This window comes from Bombus pascuorum, chromosome 6 (assembly GCF_905332965.1).
Source record: "Bombus pascuorum chromosome 6, iyBomPasc1.1, whole genome shotgun sequence".
NCBI classification, from domain to species: Eukaryota; Metazoa; Arthropoda; class Insecta; order Hymenoptera; family Apidae; genus Bombus; species Bombus pascuorum.
This window is the reverse complement of record NC_083493.1, coordinates 15,460,785-15,487,641: the sequence shown is the minus strand read 5'-3', so window position 1 is coordinate 15,487,641 and position 26,857 is coordinate 15,460,785. Positions and strand designations below refer to the sequence as shown.

The following is a 26,857-nucleotide window of genomic DNA, read 5'->3' as shown; positions in this document are numbered from 1 at the left end:
TCACGTACCGCAAGCTGGAGGGGGGTACATTAGCGGCACTGATTATGAGTAACATTCGCAGGTATGAGTTTGTACATTTTTAGCGGTATTTTTACGCTCTTTACAAGATATTTACAAGAGGACGGAACAGGGATGATACGTTGGGAAAAGGATGAGGACGAAAATGGTCCTGAGAAAATCATTCGAGATCGTCGAGCAAAAATATTCATAGGATATAAACGATATCGTTACACGGAATAATATTCACGGAATATGTATCAGGTTGTCCGAAAAGTTTCTTTCGTTTTATAAGGAAACGATAGACGGATTTTGTATTAGTTTATTGAATTATGCACAAACATAATAATAGGAATAGAACGAAATGGATCATAGCTAATTCAATAAAATAATATAAAACAGAAATTGTTGTTCATCTATTATCACCTTATGGAACGAAAGAAACTTTTCGGACAACCTAATACGTTTCTGTGAATCGAAGACACGAAAGAGATCCGATTTCCGAGATTCTATCAAAATTCTACTTGAGAAAGACAATTAGTAACATACGTACATACATTTTACTGTTTTTCTTCTGTGATCTTCGAATGAAAATACATATAAGAAGTCGATGTACCGAAGAATATATAATTAACATGAAATATAGCGAACCAAAGTGTAATAACAATAAATGTATTTATTTAACCGTCATCCGTTTCTCGTTTTCGCAATTTAATGCCCCTTGTGTATGAAACTGACGCAATGGGTAAACATCAATGAAATGGAAGGATAAATAATTAATTTCCCTGTGTGTCGCTCACGTGCGTTCGCACTAATTATCCTTCAGAGATATCGGATTTCATTCGTTATAGATAACCGAATAACGTAACCTTTTATGGGACAAGCGTTTCAAATTGACACAAGGGACGCACGAGGATTAAAATAAACGGTGTAATTTAGTCTTACAGTCTGCGAATGTTCTTCCAGTTTGCTGTACAGAATGTTCGGTGGGTGTGCGAACGCGCAAGAAGCCAGAAGATAGACGTCTCGAAAAGTTAACGAATTCGAAGGAAATCGCCGCATATGAAATTCTTCGCGCTTCGATTCTCGTTTCGATGACATTATTCCGATACGATGAGAAAAACAGAGTCATCCAGTTGGATTTCAATTCGTGAAAAGCAAACTGAGTAATGGGCAATGTAATTGGTACTATCCATGGCCGATATCGCGCGACGATGATCCATGCGACGTATCCCCGCGAGGGTTGCGATCGTAGATCATCGGATCGCTCGGGCCAGCGGTCATTAGGCTAATGCAGCCTCGCTTATTTCCATGCAATCGATCCTCGTTGATTGCGTCGGTGCTCTCTCCTCGTCGTTCTGCTGCTCCGCGTCCGTAAATATAGCAGCCAGCAACGAGACGAGCATAACAGAAAGAAAAACGTGCGCGCGGTCGAAAATGTTGTTTTTGCTTTTAGCACGCGTGCACATCCATCGAACGCGACTAATTAGTCCGTAACATCGTTAGGCCGAGCTATCAACAGGATGCAATTCGATAAGGAAAACTGTTGATTTCGCAAATATACTGGAATACCAGCGGAAAGGAAAAAGTTGACGCATCGATAAGACGAACGACATCGATCGACAAACGAGAACCAGAGGAGAGACATATCCGGAGGAAATGGTTAGAGCGCGACGTACGAGCGTCGATTCAACGGATGTTGCGACGGATGTCCAAGAATAATCTTTTCTGTTTTTCCAATGTAGATACCTTTCTTCGAGTATATCTATAAGTATAATATGTTCAAGACGCGTTTACATTGGTAAAATAAAAGGGCTTCCTTTGTTAAATAAAATAAAACTGGTTTTCTCCTTGTCTAGCACGACGTCGCCTATTTTACTATTTTACTTTGGTAAACAAAGACGACGACAATAAAGTCAGAGACAACGATTCGACGATAAAGTCGAACAACGTAGGACGATTTGCTATCAAAAATCGAAGAAAATGTTTTATCCTAAGTCTAACGTTGTATAATATTCACACGATTCTTAGAGTTCTTAAACCGTCCGATGCGTATATCCAATGTCATTCGAATGACATCAGATGAGATTTTCCCGTTCGTTGTTAGATCAGCGCGTCGAAGATTATATCGCGTATTACTCGTCTCGTCGACGATATCTACGACGTATAAAGAATATCAGGACGTCCTAATAAATGGCGAACCGCCGTAGAGACATTAAAGATTAAAGATGCGGGTAAGTATACGGACGCGTGCAGTGGGATAGTGCGTGGTTGAAACCGACATCGACTAGGATCTACTCGACAGTACCTACCTAAATTCAATAGCGTAGACGCGGCGACGAGCCCTGAAAATACATTATGTACTTCCCATGCACTCTGTGTAATGAATATTTTGTGGGAAACATCCTTCCTTCGGACATGGCGTAAATATTTATGTAAGGCGAGAACTATAACTAGTTACGTAGTATACCAGCTGTTTGCACAAGATGTTGCAGTAACATTGGTAAATTGACGAGAGGCCAGTTATGGATTACGTACTTGTAACACGTTGAATTTAACTATCGCTGTCTTATAAGAAACGAAAAATGTCGCTTTTTACTGTTTTTCTCCTGTGATCTTCGAATGAAGGGAATTCAAGCACGATCGGAGCAAAAAGAAACGATTATCTCAGAAATAGCCTCTTGTCTTCGGACGAGTGCGTGTCGTAGAAATTATCCAAGAAAAGCCTCACGCTTCTGCTTCTTCGCACAGAACGCTCCCTATGACCGTCTTCGATATCGCGAGATGTCGAGAATTTCTGCCTACGCCATTGATCCCTAGAGAGTCCTGCACGGTGTCGAAAGAAGCTCCTGCGTACACAGGGTGCGCTAAACGGTATCGCAGGAATCCGCGGAATTCCAAGGTTCTGCACACACGGGATACTAGCTTCGATGCCGTGGTATCGATCGATCGATTCTCCGACGAGCTTCCCAATTACGCAGCACGGAGCGACCGATGGAAAAAAGGGAAAACTAAGACGCGATCTTCGATCACCTTTCGAATAGATATCTTCGAGCACGCGAACGTACGTTACTTGAACTTATTACCTTCTTTTATCACAGAAAAGAGGAAGAGTAGGTAGCGCGTGAAAATTTCACGAGTATCGGTATATAAACTCAGCATTTGCTGTGAATTTGTATAGAATTAACTAATTACACGCTGGTACGTCGACGACGCTTTTCTTCTTTTTCCGAACGTTAGATAGCGAACACATGGTAAGAGCGATAAATATTAGTTTGGCAACTAAGTGATTGCGGATTTTGTCATTGCCACCGCAATCATTTAGTTGCCAACCCAATAATATCGAGGAAGAATTACAAACCCGAATAATCATTATTGAGAAATTATATCAACTTTCAAGAATTATTACCTGATATGTCGCGTATCAATGTCATCCAATTATGCGCGATTAAATTGTATTTCTCCGATTCCTTATATTTATTTCAAGCAATTTCGGCGTGCAGCCGAATTAATAATTTTCCTATGTGAAGATCACAGGAAAATAATATTCAAATACAGATACATTATTCCGATTTAAAGCTTAAAACCCATTAGATATAGTATGGTGTATGTTTTGCGTTGAGAAAGGCGGTCCAAGAGACACGCGTAAATCCATTGGTCGTGGTTTTCCTTCGACAGCGATAGTAGAGAACGTTGGCTGCGCAGAATCGAGAGCGAACACAAGGAGATGTACCTCCAGGCGAAATTTCACCTTACGCAATTAACCCAGCGCGTCGACTCGGCAGTCGCTTACATCAACGCTGTTACGCGTTGATCTTGCGCGCACCTGATCTTGCTGGTTACCAGTAACGCGACGATTCGTACTTGAAACCTACACACTCTCGATGCTACGCCAGGACTTCGATCAACCGAATTAGTTACAGAAAAACCGGATAATCGAACGGTTAAAACCGCCTGACCGGGTTTCTCGCGCGTTCTCGCTCATGTGTGTGTCTGAATGATTTTCTTCTTGGTCTTGCACCCTGCCCTCCCAACACTTTTGGAGCGACAAGTAACAAGTTTTTATTTTTTAAATTAGCAGTTCTGCAGAATTATTTCTCTTTCGTGATTCGTCGCTGATTTCGCTATTGTTAAATTTCCCTTTAATTCTCCCATTAATTTCCTCATCGCTTACGTTTCTAACGATTAATTGGAAACGATAACCCGATGGAAGAATATACAGAGAGTAGGATACAATTAAGAACGTGTAGTCTAAAGTACGTAAAGGGATACTTCAGGATACGAAGACTCGAACGATATATATCAACTTTTAAACACACGACCTTATTTTATAACTTCACTGTATCTTTTCTATCGAGAAAACGTTTACGTGCATACTTTATCGTTTCCTCTTAAGATTTGGACTAAATCGTTTTTAAATAACGCAGCCTGCCGTTTAAAGTTTTATCATCGCGCTTTGGATCGCGGGGATTACACGAGATAGAAAAGTTGCAATGAATTTCAACGTGTAACTTGCCTCGCTGGAAGGAAGCGATCTCGTTGGAAAGACTCGATCGAATCATGGCAATCGGAAAACGCTTGCTCGATGAGGCAGCGACGAAGAATAGAAATCGACTATTCCAGATCGCGCGCACCTACCTACTCACCCACTCACCCACCTACCGTTCCACCTCTTTCCTCGCGAAGGATAAACTCGACTCTCGCGAGCCTGCCTGCTGTATTATGTAAAAGTTGCGCTCGTGTGTACGAGCCACGCCGCTATAATACCGCACAACAGACTCTGTAATGCTCGTTCAACCGATTTTTTCCTCTCTTTCGCTCCCTTCCGTTCTCTCGATCGGTCGATCGCCACTTTTCGCCGCAACGTTCGCAGTCTGTTTACCATTGCTCCCGTTGTTTGTTTCTTGGAATTTATTTCTCAATGAATCTGACTCTGCGAACAATTTCTTTTTTTTTTTATTTTTATTCTCCATTTGCCACGAAATCTTGAGAAATTACAGATCGATGTTGCTTCACGACGCGAACCCCAGAATTCTTATCAGCGATCATGTATGTCGGAGAAACTGTGGTTAATCGATCGGATTAGCATTCTCGCCGTGGAAAATTCCGGAACTTGTATCGTGAAGCAGTGGGAATCGTTCAGAGTTGCCAATTGGAAAAAGATGATTAAAATCATGATCGAATTGCATAAAAATTAAACGTACGAGTACGCATATACGACAACATCCCCCGAGAGGATAACGTATTTTACGCAGCTTTGATCGGATCGATGGAACGATTGAACTTAAATTCACCACAGAAAATAACTTGAATTTCGCGTGTATTTATCATTGGAAGGAAAATTTCCTACGAATTTCCAATACTATTTCGAACGAGCAATACGCGAAATAAAACAGCATAAATCTAATATCGGATACAGGATACATTTCTTAATACAGTTTAGAAAAGAATCTGAAACATTCGAACGTTTCGTGATATATCGCCACCTAATACGTCTTTAATCGGAGTTGCATCGACGATGTCAAAACAAATCGATGGAACGAAAAGACGGGACACGTAATCCGACAGGAAGCCCGCGTACTTCGATTCGTTCGTCGGACAAAGGGAAGAGATCGTCGAATTGCACACGCCGTCAGAATCTGTCGCAGTCGAGTTGAAAAATATTTGAACGAAGGAATTGGTTTTGGGCGTTCGGCACGACACCATTGTCGCTGCAATTGTTCGACTTAATCGCGGGTTCGAGAAAATTCAATAGAGGATGCCACTTTGTACCTCCGATCGATCGTTGCGTAGAATTCGTCGCGGGATATTCGTTTTGCCAGTGAGAAACGCGATTTGTCGGAGGAACAACGAACCGGAGGCGGCAGTTTCTACGGACTTTGAAAGACGAATGGAGGACAGAAATAATTTTATTCGCACTGGAACGGATCTCTCGCTTGTGGGACGGCTCCTCGGGGCGCGTTATCGCACGACGCTTTATAATCCGCGCGCAAAAGTATTTTCTGACGGAGTATGCGAGCAGGAAATCGCGTACTAATGAGATTCCTCCGGAGAGATCGGCTGTTCCGGCGATAATTGCACGATGGCGCGCGACAGCTTCGCCCGACCCCGTTATCGATTGCTTAATAACACGATCCGTGTCCCAGCGGCTCATTGATTTCTCTTCCGCCCCAGTTAAGGTTACGAATTGCCAGTCTGGATATCTCACGGTTCGTTAAATATTGATCTAGCATAGGAAAACGAAAAAAATAATTCGACCCAAAAGCCGGTCCCCCGTGCTCCAGAGAAAATTGATTTCAGGCCCTGGCATGAATCCGGACAGCCGCGATTGAGAAATTACCGCTCGTGCGGCCGTACTTGGTCAACCGATAAATCGTATGCAAGTATCGCTTGTCGTCAACTATCGGTAGAATTCTCCTTCTCGATATCTATTATCGCTAGATAATAACGTTTTAACGTATACGTATATACCGTGACACGGAAACGCACGTATAAACGGACTTAAAAAATCGTTAGTTTGACAACCTACAACGCAAATGAATATACAATCTTTCGGTTTATAGTCTGTGAGATATCGTAGTGCTTGCATCCGATGAAAAATCACGTTCTATAAAAAGAATCGTATGAAAATATCGAACGGATTTACATCACATGCATAGGAGATATAAAACTGTAATTAATTAAAGGAAGCATATCGTTACGCGAGTAAGGAACAATTGCACGCTGAGAAAAGGGAATTGGTTACGTTGTATCGATTGGATGGGAAAAACGTGGTTGGGAGGTCGAAGACCATTAGCTTGTCCGAAAAGTGTTTTCCTCTTACAGACACGTCTTTTACGACAACGCATCTTTATACAAACGTGAAACCTAATTTGTCAAACGTTGTGATCTTTATCTTGATAGAACGAAATGGATCGTACGTAATTCGATAAAATAATATAAAACGGAAAATGTTGTGCATCCATTATTTCCTTATAAAATGATATAGTTCAGGCCAGTGAATCGAGTCCGCTCAAAGCGAAACGTTTACAGACGTCTTCCGAGTTGAATTAACGATCGAGCGAACGTTTGGCGATTTCGTGGTGGACAGATTCATTAGGTTGCCGAGAGCGTAGCGAGCCGTTAACGCGCTCGATCTTTACTTACGAGACGCTCGGAAAACGGCTCTCGACGCGTTAAATAATGCGGTCTCGTTGAAAGCTCGCGTCCAGCGTATCAGTCACGGCCTCGGGAAATGCGAATCGTGACCGAACGATAATCACACGCGACAACATACGAGGGCGTAATATGGAATAATCTTCAACGATGCGACGACTCGCTAGCACGTTCGCGCAGTTCTGATATCGTACGGAGAGCAAACGATATCAACGAGAGGTTCGGTTTTATCGTTTGGCTAATACGAAAATTGTCGTGACGTCAACGCATACTGTGCGAAATGTGAAAACCACGAACGTGGATGTTTATTAATTTCAGAATCAAGGTCTGGAAACGAACTTGGTTTACACAGGATTAGGTTTAAGCTCTCAAAAATCTTCAATTGTATTCGTAACGAAGAAAAATCTAGGATCAAGTAGTTCGTTATCATGATATAACAGAAATAACTGTATCGAATGACGCGCGTTGCTTGATTGACTTGATTCGTAGATTAACCTGTTAATTACTCGTTATCCAGAAACACCTATAATCGCGTAATTAAAAGTTAACGAAGCTAAATCGATTTCGCTTGGCTCGGTTTTAATCCTCGCAGATGTCAATAGAATGTCATATATTTCTAAGAGAAAGAAAATGACGCGTAGGAAAATAGGCGTTCTGTAAATAAAGGAATCGTTATATCCAACAAAATTCTCAATTCCAGGGACGAGTTAACTCGTCTCCGACTGTCGACTGGTTAAAAGATATCCGGTGTCCTTTATCCGCTCTTCAACGTCCTTCCTCGACTTATATTCCTATAGATATTGGATTTAGACACGCAAATTCGAACGCGGAAGATGTGAAATGGTGGAAAGTACGAGGCTGTCTCGAAAGTATTATGAGAACGCGGTTCCTTAATTTCCCGGGCGAAACAATGATTGCACAGAAGCCAGAGGGAGAGCGCCATTGCGTAAGAAGCGGATCGTAACGAGGAAACGTTCTTCCTCCTTTTCCTGCTTTTGAGAACCGCACGAGGCCGAGTCGCACGCCATCCTCCAATCTGTGTAGCGAACCAACATCCTAGATCGGTTTCCCGTGAATCTAGTGTCCTACACTGACTCTCTAATTGCACCGGATAATTCGACATTCAGCCCTCGTAGCGACCTTCCGCGGTGAATCGAAGAACGCGAGAAATCGTCATTTGCGAAAGCACGTGCCACGATTTACTCTCGCTTTATCCAGTGCTTTCCGCTTTTCCTTATGATTCGTTTAAATATATCCCAATCGAACGTATTAACGCGTAATAAATTGGAAAGATTCGAACGTTTTCGTACAAGTAGATACAGTGACGAAGGACTAGGACAATTGACCCAGTTCCACTCTGTGAATCATTTTTTAATTAATCGTGTTCTTTTTTATCGTCAACGATTGGACTGTTTTACATCAAATCGCGTTTCTCTGTTATTAACGATATTCTGTGTAAGATAATCGAGCAGCGTTATTCTAGTATTATTCGTTTGTTTTTGTTTAACGAACGATTAAATCGAAATTCCACGACTATCGAAGTTCAGTTGAAGGAACGTTTAATTTAACGCGAGATCTCGGAAGGGCGCGATCATCGATGTCCTTCGAGAGAAATTTCCGTGTTGGTGGCACGCGATTGGAATTAATTAAATTACGAGGGGGGCAATTAGCGATCGTTACGCGACGGTATTATTCGGTGAAAGTGTTGAGAACCGCGTCCTACCTCTTTCTACCTTTCTCTTTCTCTCGGTGTACACGCACGTATCTTGTCTTCGACTTGTCCATTAATCCCCCAGCTCGTTCTTCTTTTTGTACGCGTTGCGAAGCTTATCTAGCAGAAATCTGACTTCCGATATCGTATCTAATAATCCACGTGCGTCACTACGAAACTACCGATGGATATTTTAATCCGCCTCCTTTCTCTCTCAGTTCAGTCACGCGCGAATTGAAGCAATTTTGGTCCCGTAATCTCGTAAGCCCTTCATCGCACTAACTAATGTCAAGCTCCTCTTGCGTAAGCAGGAAGTGCTTCTAGACGCTTGGAAGCGTTTACCGCAGAAGGATATCGGTGGGTGATTATTTATTTAGCCTTGGATCTTGGATTATCGAGTTTGCTTCGCAGAAAGTGGCCCGAGAGTCGGAAATATCTTACGAATGCAAAGTAGCGATACGTAAAGCTTAGATCGACGAAACTTTGGGGCTCAACCTTAAGGACTGTGCTTCCAAGACTGTTATCACGCGAATATAAGCTTCCGAAGCTTTACAGATTGAAGCTGTAAGGCTCGATCCTTCAAACTCTGGAGGATCAGGAGCAAATTAACGGTAATTCCACGATATATACGTGTACGTTGTATCTATCTTCCAAAAAGAATAACTGTGGATTTAAACATCGAATCGTTGAATAAGTTAGCCTCTTCTTTTCCTTCTGCGATCAGGTTACCAATTTCTAGTTCTCTAAGTAGAAAGACCGCGGTGAAATAATCGAAATTCCAAAAGGTCGATAAACCGTGTAATTATCACCCTTGCCTCTTCTGTTTGTACTTGATGTTTAGCAGGAACTCTTCCGACAAATAAAACGTAACGCGCGAACTGAATTTCGTCACTTGAATTTCGTCACCACGCGTATTCTTCGAGTATCGTCGCATTGGCGTTTACCGTATACGTATGCGAATAATATTAACAACTCGTTGAAACGCTCGGGCGTTAAGAACTCCAACTTGCAGCTGAATCTCCAACAGCTGAAAATCCAAAGTCGAAGAGAGTTTCAACGTTTATCCGCGACTCGAGCTTTCAGACTTCGGAGTTCATTGTAACGCCGACGCAAAGCCAGTCGGACGAAATTTATCTCGTTGACCGGATAACGCGAGGAAAGTTTGTCGCTGCGAGGAGAGAGCAGCCGAGAGTCTGGTGAAATTTCGGCGTCGAAGAAACATTGCCGTCGCTTCGTAATCCAGCGCTTTTATCAGTTCGGCGCGTGGTCCCTGAGACTGTTGGGAACGGGTTACACGAGGATATTTTAATCAGCTTTCCTTCACCGGAGTACGACAAATTATCGCGATCGTAAATTACATCGACAAATAGTTCCGACTGAATCACGGTCGCCTGATTTACGATGGCTCGCAAGAGTATTTGTACGCTTACAGAAACTTTTTATCAATATATTGTGCGTGTTATACGGAACTTTCTGAAATTTTGTTTTCCATTATCTACTCGATATCGGTAAACGATGAAACCGTTCTGAAAATGTATGCAAAAGTAAAAAGATGTTTATTGCGATCGTACGTTATTTGCCCTACTAGTAATCAACGATATTTATTATTATTATTTATTTTATTTAAGGTCAAACACTCGTAAATCATTTTTGATGGTCGTTAGCGATCGCGATTAACAAAATGCATAACAAAATAAATAAAACATAACAAGGCAAGTTACAAACTTAAATAACGGTATCTGTACGTTTTCAGCATACGTATATCATATAGAGTACAATTACAATACAATACCGTAAATAAACGTAGATCATCGCTACATTTGAACATCGTAATGGCTGATACAAATTAATATCTTTGAGAAAATGGACAAGATTTTCGCGTCTTCTATGATTTTAAACATGTCCGAATCTCTTTCCGAAGACCAAATTTAATTTTCTATTGGGAAACGTTACTATAATCAAGAAGATGATCTACAGACAGGTTACAGTGATTGCATTTATTTTGTTCATTTTTATTGATCAGACGAGAGCGTGAAGTTTAGCGTGTCCAACCCTATGTCCAGTAAGAATAACTTTCTCTTTCCTGTTAAAAAGAAACGTCGGACTTTTATCAAATATATTTGCTCGTATCTTATCACGATATTTAACAAGACCATCTTGAGCATTCGTTATATGTTTATGTTGTGTAGCAATTGGTGGACTAATTTCTCGGTACGTGTTTATCCGCGATAAATGTCTTGTAACTCTTTTATACATTTTCAAATTGGTTTCATGTTTTACCAGCGTAATCACGACAGCCGCGTCTCGTTACACGGTGGTAACAAATTTTCAGACAAGTTTTTAGAACGCACGTAATATATCCATAACAATTTTGCACGACACGGAGTTGGGACACTTTCGCGTGTCACTGTATAATGGCAAATCGCGTAACGCGGCCACGGCACACACCGGCGAAACATTCTCGATACGTGCACGTAAACACGCGAGCAGTTATTCGAGAGCAAGGATAATCAGCTGAATCGCAGGATGCGTCTGGCCGGCCGACATGAAGACATTTTCGCGTTTAATTTTACAATCGATTAAACGTCTTGCCGTCTTATTTCGAAAGTAATAGGTTCCGGTGTTTAACGGCGCGCGTCACGGTAATTTCAAGGTAATTAGGATATTCGTGGGAACCTCTTCATTAAAGAAGCATTAAAGATGCGTCGGTCTTGCCGGCCTCTCGAACGCGTTGGCAGAAACCGGTCTCAACTACGAGACGAGATATCTCGCCGTTTCTCCGGATTAAAGGCAAATAACGTACTTGAATTCCTATTTATAGCCAGTTTCAGCTACGTTCGTGACCGCACGCGTGAATGCGACTTTACTCGCGAATTCGTCTCCGGAAATTTCAAAGAACGCTCGTTTTCTTCCGATTTGTCTGATCCGCAAGATCGTTTATCGTCCAGCGACCTCGCGACACCAGCGAAATTGCTATTATATTTGTTAAGGTTATTGGATGTAAGTAAATACAAAGGAACGCGTGGATAAATCGTAAGGTAGGAAATATATATTTTGAATACAAAGTGTAACTACAAAGTTCGGAATATGATTGAGCTGATCCAGATTCGCACGCTAGCAGCGTTACCCTATGACTGAGAAACCCTGAAGCCAACGTTGCATGTGTACCATTTACGACTTGCCTTCGACGCAGTCTTTTGTCTATACGCTGTCGATGGCTTCGGCGCTTGAGAAAACTATAGACCAGATGTAGAGTTTTCTTAGAAGCGGCGACCACTTCAACAATATTTAAGCCGATATTAAACCTAAACTAAAAGAAAGTTATGTATTAACAAAGTTTCTACAACTTGGTCGCGAATAAAGAAAAAGTACAGCTGATTATTAATTTGAAGTTTGAAAGTGCCGTTGTATGAATTGATGACATTGATAGCGTTAAGAGGTCGAAATTTGTACGACGATTGGACGAAATCGATCGAGTTGCTGTTATCTTCGATCTACGCTAATTCCGTCTCACGTAACGCGAATAACTCGACGCGAATGTCACGGGCCGCCGTAACATCGTTAGCTTTCGGTTTTATGGTCGACTATTCGTTAACGGCGAGCACGTCGAGTCACGTTGCTTCTATCGGTTCTCCATTAAGACGCAATAAAAGCAACATCACGCGGCGAAATCGGTTACATAGATTCGCCTACGAAGGGGAAGACGATACCGACTCCGAATGCCGCATGCTGGTTGCGTAAGCGTCGCGTTGAAATTGATGCGCTGCGAGCGCAGGCGAATTTCCCTTTCGCGCGCGAAACGGTGTCGCCAGGCAATCGAATGCGACCTACTGCAAGTTCGTGGCGGCTTTCGCGGCGAAAGCATTCGAGGGTCAAGTGGAAATCAATCTCCCGTTTATCTCGATATCGCAGTGAGTGGAACAATGCCGTGGAATTACTCCACCGAGTCGAGGAATATATTTAAATTAAATATTGCATTATTTATACGTTACATCTAATATTGCAATTGGATCGTGGATTTTTATGCGTTTATTGAAAATATGCAGATTCGAAGATGCACTTAATGTGCAAGAAAATATTTTAACGGTATAGCAGTCTTTGTAATATTCGGTAGATGGAATCTTTTCGTTCGAATTCCAGTTTCTTCATCGTATTCGTAAGAATATGAATTTGCAGAAATATCTGCAGTCTAATTACAACATGTGCACGGTACGAGCAACCTGTTCGAGTAACAGGAGATTCAAATATTAGGACATTTGAGTAACGCGAGTGTACCGTGTTGCCTTTTGTATTCGCAAACATATTCCTCCTTACTGTTTCTACTTTTCTAACTTATCTCTTGTCGATCGATTCGCCAATACGGAAATTTCACTAATCTCGTCGTACGATCGGTAGAAACATCGGCTCAACCATCGGCTCCGATTCCAGCGAGATGTAGATTCAGATCGTATCTGGCAATCAGTCGGATTTGAATCTAGTTTAGGCAGGAATCGTCCGGTCGGGTGAGATCAAGGTGCACGAAATCCATGTATAAACGTCTTTACGGACATAAAGGAATTAATTCAGCGAAGCCAGGGATCGGACGGTGTCTGGAACGTGACCGTGGCTCGACTCTGCTCGGTTCCGCTTGGTGCTCGAGTGCTACGCGAACAAGGTGGATTGACACGTGCCGCTGACACCGACATTGGCGTAGCTTGCAAAATGTCAAGTGCACGCGCGCGATCAGACGTTTCTCTTCTCGACTCGTATCGATCCACCGACGTCTTGTTGAAATACCTTGGACGAGGGAACAGGTCTCGTTTCCGAGACAATGGGCCCGCGATGGACGTCGCTCGGCTCTTCCGTCCACGGGCTCCGTAGTGTCTTATAAATGGGACGGTTCAAGGTTTCAACAGGATCTATTATTTTATCCTGTCGGATGTCAAATCGAACAATTCCAGTTTCTGTAAGCTTGTTGTTAATTTCGTTGTCCGCAATTAGTACGTATCGGCGTGTAATTAGTATTCGAAACGGCGAAAGTCAAAAGACTTATTTTCATTTTATTAGGAAGACGGCGATACGCGGATAGTTGCTAGTTTCGAGATAAATCTTGAATCGTAACGTAATCGTTATCGTTCCTCCGCATTGCAATTTATGGTCGATCAGCGTAGCTTCCGAATGACCGATTCGTTGTATTACAACTGTTCCAACTTGGAAACTTGGTTTATAGCGTAATAAGGTCACGTATCGTGACAACACACGAACAGTTAGCTTATGAATATTAAATTAACTACCGTCTTCGCTAAACGACCAGATAACTGAAATTAACCATTCGAGGCACGTAAGGCAAAATGAAATTGTTCACAAGTTGACAAATGGAGTTCTAACCACGTTTTTCTACGTGATCTTTCCTCGATAGTTTAATATCTAGAATCGGTATCGATATCCGCTACATATTCCAAAAGGTATCGTGTAACTTGCAATGAACACGAGTAAATGTACTTTGGAACAACTACGAACTGTCGCATCGGTCCGAGAACATGCTTGTCGCAACGTGTACTTATTCTCTACTCGCTCGCAGTTTCAAAGATGATGGAAAGAAAGCTTTGCGGTCGATGTAAAGGAAACGAAGATCGTGTAAAAGATTTGTACTGTATACGCGGATGACACAGACCGCCTGGGAGGAAGAAGGAAACGAGTAGTCGCAGCCTGTGAAAAGCAGACGACATTGTCCCGAACGCGGTTGCCGCAAGAGAAGCTACAATAGCTCGTTCACCTACGAACGGATGAAATTCATAAAGTATCGCGATGTTTTACGACGCAGTAAAGTGACGTAGGTTGAGGACGACAGCGCCGCGAACAGCATTTCTCATTTATTCGTTCTTGTAAATTTATACCGTAGCCGACATTCGCGGGGGTTTAAGCACGTACGGTAAACGTCGGGGATGTCGTTGCTTGTACTTCACGGCTGCAAACGCCAGGCAAGATTAAACGAGCGGTCTGGCCTGCGCGGCGATTTCGTAGGAGAAAAGCTCACCGTCGCCTTAACCTTTCTGGCGAAGCACGCGAAGATCGTTCGACGACCTTCGAGACGGCAAACGACTGACAATGATTAAACGTTCATGGCTATGCACGACGCTCTGCCATTGTTGCGACGTCATATCGTTACGCGAGGATCGCTCGTTATGGTAAATTCCCCTTGACGTTCGATGTCTGGCGGATCGTGCGAACCTCGTGGAAATTTTGCTTTCGATGGCTGTCCGTCGATCTCTCATTTCACCAGGAAAACCTGGATCGTACGAATGAAATTCTGACAAAGACATGGTTGAACGGAAAGAGAGACGATGGCGAGATAAAATATCATATAGGTTAACGTCGTTGTCGATCGTATAGTAATCCACGATTAATCCTTCGTGCTTCGATGGTACTTTAAAATATCAGTTCCATGAAAATGGTACCAGTAGCCAAATAATATATTTGCAAGTTTTATGGTACGTACTCGTACTACGTATTATTTATAATCGATAAGGATACTACATATTGGAACACACGATATATGGATACTTTGTGCAGCGAGATCTTGAAGAAAGAAACGAATTAATAGTCCGTGTATAAACATTTTAACGTAGATGTTTAAAAAAGTAAGACGGCAATAACGAAGAAAAATAAAATAATCGAGGCGATAAATGGTTAAAGTTATTGCAAGTTAGCGCAGTTGTCGAGATTAAGCGTTTCTCGTCTGCGACGGTCTATTGTTATTCACCGTGGCGGTATCGCGAACCGCAATAATAACAACAGCGATAATAATTCGTATTCGCGCGCAAGTAACCGGCAGCATCGCTTGCAACGCGCGTGCTTCTTCGACCTCTTTGCGGATTTTCCGTTAAGAGAGAAACGCGCCGTAGATGAATATTAAAGTCGACGAGTAAAACGTACGGCTACTACGGCGCTCTGCGACGAAAATGCATTCGAAGCGTGATACGACCGGTTCTTGTCATTTTGTTTTTTGACAGCTAACTTTTACATAATTAAGACAGGTTGCGTATACAACGTATATGTGGGTAGCAGCGAAATGTATTTCTCCATATTTGAAGCGTGACGAACCGTTTCTTCGTAACGTTGTCATCTTATTTCGATCTCGCCTACCTTAGTCTTCTTATAAGAGCGAAGAAGAGATTCGGAACGTCAGTGACAAACGAATGGAACTAGCGCGACGGTAGCGCGAAGCCATTACATTTGATATCGCGACAGGCTGGAAATCGCGCGGTCTCTCGTTATGCGTCTCTAATTTCGCGGCGCGAAAGCGTCGTCCGCGTCGAAATTCTTTCGAGCGACCGGCGTCGGTTCTCACCGCGCATTCCTCGTTCCTCGCTCCGTAATCCGATCCAATTTAGCCAGGAACGCGATATGAAAACTCGACGCCTGGGATGCCTCGTGCTCTAGCCTTTATCTGCTTATCAATAGACGATGCAACGCGTGCAATCCTCCGTTTCTACGTCTTTATCTCGAGACCTGGTTACAGCGCTACGAAGCTCTAATTTCTCTTGAAATTCTGTTACAACTGTCGGAAAACCAGCGAACAGCATGAACATGGACTGAGTAGATACGATAGGTGCGTATACGAAATCTTTTAATATTTCTTTTTCTTATGCAACGATCGAATTTATCGATAAAAGGAACTTATCAATCGCGATGTATTTATATGGTAGAAAATTGACAATCTCATAGACAAGGTAGGGAGATCTCCGAGCGAAGGCCAACTCGAGTTTCTTACGCGCAATTTACAAACGATCGCGAATAAACGAAGAGAACGGTTTCCCTAGCTCGAGCTAGGAAGTCGAGGAAACGGTTACGTTCCTCGTCGCGGTTGCAGCTCGGAAGTCGCGCTCCGACTTTACGACTGTATTAAATTCGACACCGGATGCTCGGTCCCGTCCCGTTCCTCGAACAAAGGATTTCCAGGAAGGTGCTCCAAGCAGTCGCGCGTCGTTGTTGCAGAAAATTTCTAAATCGTCGAAAGATCAACGAAATTCCGCAAAGTGTAAGAAACTGATCGTTTATGCTTCAAATTTCATATTAGAACGCCTCGCGACACTTTGAAACCGACGTCTATCGTTATCGGAAGACAAACCACTAGAAGAGAGACAAAATAATATTTGTTTCCGTAGATGGAAATTCCCGGAAACCTGTATCTCGATATTAAGCTCGATTATCGATACCTATTTTATCGACAAACATACCGTATTTGGCTTTACCATTTTTTGGCATTCGCCGATTTAGAATTAATGTACTCGTGCTTAAAAGATGGCAGGATTAAAGTCTAAGGGGAAAAACAGAGCGACGGATTAACCGATCGTTAGCCAGCAAACTAATCCGAGGTGGTAGCTCGGTTCCCTAATTACTCGCTCTTTCACGGTACCAAGTTGCCGCTTACCCACGGCCAGGTCCGCTTAAACTCCGCGTTAAATTCGGCCAAGTAACTTGCAGCGTTCAGACACCATCTACTTCTGAAACACCACCGTCTGCCGAAACATTTTCTCAGCCTGTTACTCGGAGCGTTTTCGAAATCGCGGATGGAACGCACGATTTTCTGCACGATCTCTACGAATCGTTCCTGGAAATTAGTCCGGCCGGGGTGGTCCAGTCTCGTCACGCCACGTCTCGGTCCATGCCGATTGAAAGCGAACGCGTGGTTCTCGTTTAAAAAAGCCGAATTACCGGCGGTTCCTTTCTCGGTTTTCAGCGGATAATTAATAGTCGCGTGAGCGAGCCGGAATCACGACGACTATTCGTTTTTTCGTCGATGTTTTTGCAGTTCCAACGTGGGTAGCGCGCGCAATGCAATTCCTTTTGGTTCGTCGGTTTACGCGTTCACCGCCACGCGAATTTTATATATTTTTCTCTGCCAGCAGAGATAATAAAGGGACATAATTGTTTACCGAACTGGACGTGTTAACGATAGCGATGGCGGTTGAGCAGAGTCGATTTCCGAGAGACGGAGATATAAACGTTCGAACGAGTGCTCTTGATCGATGACGAATCGAAGGAGGGAACCAAAGGATTTTGCAGCATCTGATTCTTCCGATCTCGATCGATTCATTTATACCGCGTCGTAATTATCGCGATAACTAAGCGTTTCTCAAATTACATTTCTAAAACAGATCGAAATATACTTTGTACGCCATAATATTTAATTTTTGCAAACCATCGTATAGCGTTTGTTATCTAAGACATTCGCATGGTCGAAAACTTTTTAGTCGTTGGAACTTACCGTGTTTTAATCGCTCGAAAAAATTTAGTAACGCGGTTCTCACCGATGACCGCTCGACGCCATTTAACGCGATAAGAAAAAGAACCAAGGAAATACGAGTTTACGACTGTGAGCACAAGAAAGTAAACACACTCGTTTAAAAATCAGATTTCATACAGAGAATTAGATCTTCTTATTTGTTCGTGACTTTATCTTATCCGAGTTCTTTATCGTCGCTGTTTGATAACCCTATAGTTGCCGTTCGTTGATATAGTTGTTAAACAGACGCAAACAACGAGCGTAGTGAAGAAATTTCGAGACCGTTTACGCATCGAGCAGGAACAGCGATAAAGGGGAACGCCGAGGAGCAAAGGATGGTGCTAGAAATTGAATGGAAATAGCAGGGAAGGTGCGTTATTCGTGACGAGGAAGAGAATTGGCGAATCGGTAGTGCACGAGGGTAGCGATACCTCGAAACACCTTTTCCCTGTTAGGTTTCCGAGGAAATGGAATTCTTTGTCGCGTTTGCTTTGGTTACGGCATTGATCGTTCCTGCTGTGAACGTCCACTCTTCTCGGAGTACGAGCGTTTATTCTGGAGAAGCTGCGAGCTGTTCGCGTACGGCCAAGTCATCCACGCGTTTGCTAATCAGCTTATCGGTAATCTGTAAACGGATTACCCTGGAAAACAAGCTGTTGGCATTGTGTAACGTTGATTTATCGCCAGTACGAGCAAGCTTGTCCGCCGATCCCTTTCCTCCTAATAACTTTCCATTTTCTCATTCATCTTGAATCTTGCGATAATCGATATTCGATGTTAAAGCCCATCTTGTTTGCTATTTCGAAATCGAAGGAAACCAAAGTTCTATCATTTTCTTTCTGTCATCTCCGTTTTCGTTCGGTTTAAAACATATCGTCGTTATCTCGTAAGAGCTTGCACAGTATAGCTTGAAATATTAACTTTGAACATTGAGAAATATCTTAAGAAACGAATAAACGTGGAATATTTTTATTAAGTGGGACAGAATTACACGTCGGGAACGATTCTCTCGAAGAGACACGAAATATGTACCAGATATGATGCTCGAAAGGATCGTCGTCCATCGAACGATTTCTTCCTTTTTTCTTTTTTTATTTTTTTCCTCTTTTTCTTCGCTAACGGCGAACGAGCCAGACGCGAGTAGGAAGTTTCATTGTGAGCGGGATATAACGGTGAATTAGCTGCTAAAAGAATGGCTTGTGTTTCGTTGCAGATGCTGCTCTTGCCATACCTTCTTCGTCCATATCTGGTCGGCGAGATTGCGCTCCGATTATGGTGAGTAAGTACCCCCTTCTCTCTGTTTGCTATCAATTATTTATGACGCTGCGGCACACAGTTCCATGTTTCGATAGGCGCAAGGACAGCAACTTGCGATAGAGAAGGGATATTTTGACCGAATTTTCATTTGAAGGATGGTCGCTGCTCTGGTGCCAAGTCGGAACGATTCGAAAACCGCTAGTTAGCCAAACGCTCGAGGATCTTTTGATCTCGAGACAAAAGCTACCACTCGAACGAAAGCGCTAAAAGCATGCCGTTGCTTAGCGACCTGGGAACAACGCTGAAACGAACCACGTTGCCGCGACGTTCCCCGTTAACCTTTTCGTTCTCCATCCGCCACTATTTCTTCTTTGTTCTTCCGCTTTTCCCTGCGATCGAGCAAGTTACACAGCGTCGAAGACTTTTTCGATTAAACTTGCCCTCTACGATTCGCAAATTGTCCCATCGCCGCGACGAAAGAACGGAGAATTGAATTTCCATCGAATTTCCATCGAATTCCCGCGCTCGATCGCCCACCGCGCGACAACCGATTTTTCTTTTCGCTCTCGAAGGATGCATGTGTCGGTGTATAAAGCGTGGCTTAAGCCGAGTTTGGACCGAGCGAACGCTCTCTCTTTTCCCATTTTGCAGAAATTTGGGGAAACGAGGGCGCAAACGAGCGTCGTTTCGACGTCTGACAATTGCCCTAGAACGCTGCAAAAAAGCTTGTTCGATTCCTTGAAGTTTTTCGTCCGATCGCTACGAACGTTCGGTTTCTAATTCGGCGTTAACACGTTTCGTTCCGAAATTTGAATAAAACGAGAGAAAAGTTCGTTCGCTCGGTCTAAACGCACCACTATAGTTTACGGAACATACCCATACTCAGTCGGACGTGTTTTGTTATTTGCGCATCGTGCGAACGATGATATCGCCACGATCTTCAGTTGTCGGAAACTAGGACGCAGGCTAGCGGCGCGCGTTACGCCGCTGAACTTTGTATCGAGCCGCAATTCCGCTTCGCGAGTGATCGTTCACTAGGTTGCACGCACGGTATTATTAATATTAACCCTCGAGGAGCTGACTGAAACGAGTAACGCGATAAAAAGTAGCGCGTTATCGTCCGTTCGAGTTACAACGATAAGACCGAATCGTGCGAATAACAGACGTTCGAAGCTTCTCCGTTATACTCGATACGCGGACTAAACGTAACTCGAACAAACACGTACTTTGGTAACCTGGTATCGATTAATCGGTTCTAGTAATCTAGGCGCCATGAAACAGCACGTTCCAGCGTAACGAACGTATGGACTGGCGATCGTTTTCGCGGTCAAAGGTTTGTTCAAAGATTAACGCGTTAAACCGTACGAGAACAGACAGGTGTCTATCGAAAAACTGTGCGCGATCGTTCGTTTTTCCACGCATCTGATGGCGAATTGAAAGAACGAATAAACGAACATATTCGTTGGCAGCAATAACTGGATCATTGGCGTGGGCTATGTTTATATCCGAACGTAACTGTTTTATCGCTCGAAGCTTTTAGAAAATTTGAACAAATTCTAGGAGTAAAATGATCGTATTTAGAGATGGACGTTACGACTGTAAGAGTAACGGAATTCAGAAGGCAAAGCGCGTTGCAAAGTTTTCGGCCACGGTGTACTTACGTACGCATAAATGTGCGTTACTTTACCGCTGTATATACAGGGTGCGCCGTTAGAATTCGGACAGAATTCAATTTGTAGTTCCCACCATATTAGAATTCAGATGTTTGTGCTGATTGACTCTGAAGTTAGTTAAATATGTCAATAAGTCTTCTATAACCTCAAAATGACAGAACTCGTTAAGCAAAACCCGGAATACGATAGAAGAGCGGCGATTATAGAAAGTCTTCGCGCCGGGAGAACGCCGGTCGAAATTATAAAATTCTTTAGCTACCCAAGATCGACGGTATACGACATTGCTAAGAGATACGCAGCCTCAGAGTGGTTCGAGAAGGGTTCTCCTTCTCCGGCGAGAAAAGTTCAGCGTTGTCTCAAGTGAGGGCGACGTCATGCCTCCGCACTTCTTCCAAAAAGGCGAAAGAATCACAAAGGAGGTTTATTTGGAGGTCCTGAAGACAGTAATAAAGCCGTGGATGGAAATTACGGCTTCTGGAAGGCCGTATTTATTTCAACAAGATGGCGCACCTGCTCACACAAGTCATCTTGTTCAAAATTGGCTCTCTGACAATGTGGACATGTTTTGGTCGAAAGATTTCTGGCCTCCTAACAGTCCCGACCTAAACCCATTGGACTATTACGTGTGGGGCGTTATCGAGAGACAAACTAATAAATGCAGGCACCCCAACGTCAACTCCCTACGAGCTGCTATCGAGTCAGAATTCGCGACAATTAAACGCGACCAGTTGAAGTCAGCGTGCTCGCGCTTTAGAGCAAGAATAGAGCAGGTCATAGAGGCAGAGGGTGGTTACATAGAATAAAAGTTCTCAGCAAGGACCCTTTAAATGAGATATAACAACATTTTCATGTGTTTTTGTGTATTGACTTAAATAAACAACTTTCTGCACAAAACTTCTTTTGTCCGGATTCTAACGGCGCACCCTGTACATCGCTTTGTATTCAGAGACGCTGCAGCACTCCGTTACGATGCCGTGCGAGAAAAATTCGCTAGCCTAAAACGATGCTAGGCGTCGCCCAAAGGCGATCGACGTTCGATCGGAAGAGAAGGATCTTCGGAGAAGGGCGTACAGGTATACGCATAGGCAACACGGTGAATCTGTACCGTAGTAGATCGTAATCGAAATGGTTGCAGCAGCCTGGCGTTTTGTTCCTCGGTGCTTGTCCGCGCTCTCGATTTACCGTTACCACTTCTTCGCTGCCAGCCGGAGAACAGAGTCCAGCCTCTAATCTCGCGAGCACCGTCGTCTAATTAAAAGCTTCGAGAAAAAATTGCTATTTGCCTCGAACGGTAGATTCGCCGATAGCACAAGCTGCATCTTGACGCCGCGGCGTGCATCCTGTCGCGAACTCGAGCGCACTCCGACGCGAGCCGCTAGTACGCGTAGTATTTGTACGCACGGTACAGTTAGGATCCGCGTTTAACCGTCAGACTTGTTCGAACCGAGACTTCCTGCTTTCGCAATACGATGGAATACCGTACAGCTGCGAAAATCTGCGATAACGCGCGTTCGCTCTTTTATTTGTCGGCGTCGGTGATTTTCCGCGTGACTAAATTGGGCATTAATCGCGATTGAGATGAATCGGTGATCGTAGAAGTTTGAACGAGCGTGATAAAATAGCAGCAATTAGACGCGCGGTCATCGATCGCGACGACGTTACGACGATAGGTCGCGTCGCTGACATATTTCTTCGGATATATTGATTCCGCTCATTGAACACGTGTCCGACTCTGCATCTAATTGAACGAAGAGACCACTCGAATTATTAACCCATTAACCCTGCAACTCTCATAGCCCAGATTGCGATACATTGTGAGAAATTCTCCGTCGATGATGGAACGACATCTTTCGATAATTTATTTTGAAACAGACGCGAAATATATATATCTTCTTATTTTCGTTACAAATTACAAATCCTTTTTATCGTGTTTCGTTGCTTCATCGAACGACGATCGAATAATACGTTCTACGCTTGCAAGACGCGGCGTATAGATGTCGAACGAAAAACTAGCGGTTTTTCTGCGAACATAGGGACATTGAGAATAAATTGCAAACGACGACTAAACTAACTAACGAATATCGATCGACGACGAAGCGATTTCATGGTAAATACGTTCGAATCGCGTTGTTGAAATCAATTCGTGCAGTCGAGAAGAAGCTTAACGAAGGAGTCCGGTTTCGTCGGGTTTTTTTGGTCCAGGTAGATTATTGGCCCGTGCAGTACAAAAGGACCGATCCAAGCTCGTTTGCATTGTACAATCGTGCATTGTGTACAGAACCGCGTCACAGGCTGGCCCACTTTCTTTACCCTCTTATTTCTTCCGTCGCGCCCTAAAGCCGCCGGCTGTCGAGCTTCAAAATTAATAAGACCATTGCTCGACACATCCTGACCTTGGCCTTTTGTTCACCGTATCTGCGTCATTCCACGAATACCCTCCTCTACAATCGATACGACCATCTTCTTCGACTTGCAATCGCGGCGCGGCGTCGCGAGGAAAATCGTAAACTCGTTTGTCACGTTCGTTCGAAAGCGTCTCGCGTTTTCATTTATCGATAGACGTGAAAGGATAGGCGCGGCTGGAAAACCCACAACGTCGAAATGATCGCCCGAACCTCTTTCTCTTTCCGGCGAAACTCGACGAATCGCATTCGAGGCACGTGCTCGCGAACACGCGTCGATCGTGCTAATTCGAGCGGTGCACCATCCGCCTCCCATATAATCGACGCAACGATCATTTTTCCCTTGTACGGTTTGGACAACGACGAAACGTTCGATACACCGGGACTCGCCTTGCTGGGACTCCGTACACCATCGAATCAACGTTGTTGAGGTTATTAGATGTATGTGAAGAAAGGAACGCGTGGATAGATTGTAAGGTAGAAAATATATTTTAAATATCGAGGTGTAAATACAAATCGGAATGTAATTGAACCGGTCCAGATCCGCACGCTAGCAGTGTTATCCTATGACCGAAGTCATCGTCGCCTGTCTATCGTTTATGGTTTGCCTTTTGTCCCAGTCTTTTGTCTATACGCTGTCGATAGTGTCACGGATCGAATTTTTGTCTGTCGTGTGTTACGCCAGATGCGATGGTCCTTGCGTGGTTCCCCCTGGTCATGGCGCCAGGACCTAAACATTGTCACACTGACCCGCCACAAGGCTAAGGAGATACCCTAAACCGAATCTGTTCAGTTTCATTTCTCTTCACATAAACATTTTCGGTTTACGGAGAAAGCGGGTTCTACCGAAAAGTGTGGACAACGAATCCGCGTTCTAAGTTCAGAAGGGCACACCCATACCGAGCTTTCCTCCTTGATGGTACGAGACGGGTCCACACAGTTCTTCTTGTGATTTCTTGTAACAAAAAACATAGCTGTTACTGATAAACCCAATTTTTTTACTGAATCTTTGATTATCATTTGAAATTACGTGACAATAGCTTCGGTGCTTGAGAAAACTACAAGACCAGATATAGATAGAGTTTTCTTAGAAGTGGTGACCGCTTCGACGAACGTTGTTAGCGAAATTTTACGAGTCGGAAGTTGCTAGGACGTATAGCGAACAAGTTTGATAATAAGAGAAACGAAACTCTACAAGTTTCGCTAATCGTAGATCGTTGGTTATTCTGTTGGACGCGTGATTACAAAATCGCAAAAGAGAAGCCTACGATTTATAATTCCTAATCTATTTATAATCTGATCTCTCGTTGGCTGTTTTTCATATTCTAAAAGTGCAAGATTAGTTATCGACCGAGCTCTTTGCTTAATTGCTTATTTATTACGCATTTATCGGTTATTTGATCCTTCTTTCCGCTCGAAAGATATTCGATTACGAGCGAACCATTCATGTTCCTCGTTGAGAAGATTCATAACTGACGAAGTACTTCCCATTTATCGAATAAAATTCCACAAACGATTAGGTTTGCCACGATGCTGAAGCGAGTTCAATGAAACGTAAAGAAAAACGAGAATCGTGCAGAGAGAGAAAGAGAGAGAGAAGAAATTGAACTTCCAGCGAAATAATTCGATCTGCGATTCGATTGGGCAACTCGATCATTCCACGGAGTTAGTGCCGTGCATGATCGACAGATTCGCGGCTACGGGAATCGCTGATGGCCTCCGCGGATTATCGATAACGATCGAACATCGGCGTGATTCTAATCGCCACTTTGGCAACCACTTTATACGATAGATCGAGTTTGTACTCAAGCAGTCCAGGCGAAAGAACGCCGCTCTATAAAATTACTCGCCAACTTTGTAATCGAACTTACAACACGAATTCCTTCGTTCGTTCTAATTCGAAATCGATCGTTCCGTAAATTTCAACGACTCGCGAAGACAGCGATTTAATTGCTGCGTTATTATGAAAATTCTTACGTCACTCCAACGTCGCGTAAAAATTCCAAACAAGTAATCGGACGCGGCTATCCTGATTATGTCGATGAAATTTATCGACCAGATGTTTATCACAAAATCTATTAGATACGATTGAAAATACGACCCGAAAAGAAGATTAGATACATCTTAACACGATTGGAAGGTTAATCCGGTTTATTGCTTAACTCGGTTACGATCTTTGCTGTCTTATCTTTACGATTGCGCGAGATCGTTGAAACGAATATCTTTGGAAGAAAACTGTAAATCCATATCTCATCGCCAAAGATTTCTAGTTAAAACGATGGTTTGTGATCTTTACGACTTTAACTTCGATACCAAATCGGAACGATAGAAGTAGAATCGATCGAAGTGGTCGGGCAATCGGGCCGCGTTCTCGTGTGACTCAGCTGGCTGGAATTTCGCGACACGCGATACCGGGCTCGAGCGGCGGTTTATTAACGCGGCACGGGTAATTCTGACCACGATCGAGCATTAGAAATCCCCGTAGCCTCCCGAGAGCACGCATACACTCGACCGTGAAAGGATTCCAATTGCAACGCGTACGTTTGGCCACGGAATCTCGCCTGGCCGAGCTAACGACACCTCTCTTTATTTTCGTTCGTTTTTCACCACTTTTATTTATATCGTATTATTTATATCGTATTTTTAAAATAGTTTTCATCGGATTCGTTCTTTATTCGCAATTCTACACTTGTCAAGTATCATACTGAACCAATGGAATAAATGAAAGTGGAGTAAAATGGGTAAATTTAATAATCAGTTAATCGAATATCGCGTGTTAAAATTCTTGTACAAAATTCCATAACTCTTCTCATACTTGTTCATTTATTTGCTTATTACCAGACGTAACTCCTTTCGAAATGAGGATTTTAATGAGTTATAAAAGTATTCGAACCCTCGGAATTATTGAATTCCAAATAATTAATAATCTTTAACGATAGACGTGAACGTTTATGGCCAGGAATATAGAAATAATAATTCACCGCAATATAACTGTAAATTTCAACAGATGGCCGCGATATTATCGACGTAATTATTAAATGGCAATTAATTGGTAGAAATGTCAAGGAACAGTATCCTAAACTGCGATAAAATTTTTTCACCAAAGCATGTTGCTTTAAATTAAAAATTACATTGAATAACAGAAAATTAACGATAACGTTGTACTCGTACGTGACGCTCTCAGCCGCTTTGATCGGTTGCCGAATCTTTTTATTAACTGTACGGTTCTCTCTGCCGGTGCCTTTCGACTCTACCCAAAAAACATGAAAAATGTCGAAAGTTTTGTCCGGTCCTAACTCGGTGACCCGAGATCGCGTTGCTCAACTTTCTCTCTACAGAACGGTATGCGGGAAAACTACAGTCGAAAAGGTTCTTTGGCCAAGAGAAATGCGTC

The 26,857-nt window shown here is 43.1% G+C and overlaps 1 protein-coding gene across 5 annotated transcripts in view; it reads left to right on the top strand.

Annotated features, from left to right (window-relative positions):
* Window positions 1–26,857, top strand: part of LOC132908059 (SH3 and multiple ankyrin repeat domains protein 2) — a 178,785-nt gene that overhangs the window by 51,210 nt on the left and 100,718 nt on the right. For all 5 annotated transcript variants that reach the window (XM_060961631.1, XM_060961635.1, XM_060961630.1 and 2 more), the window contains exon 2: window positions 19,345–19,406. The gene's annotated coding sequence lies outside the window, so the exon portion shown is untranslated. The remainder of the gene's footprint in view (window positions 1–19,344; window positions 19,407–26,857) is intronic.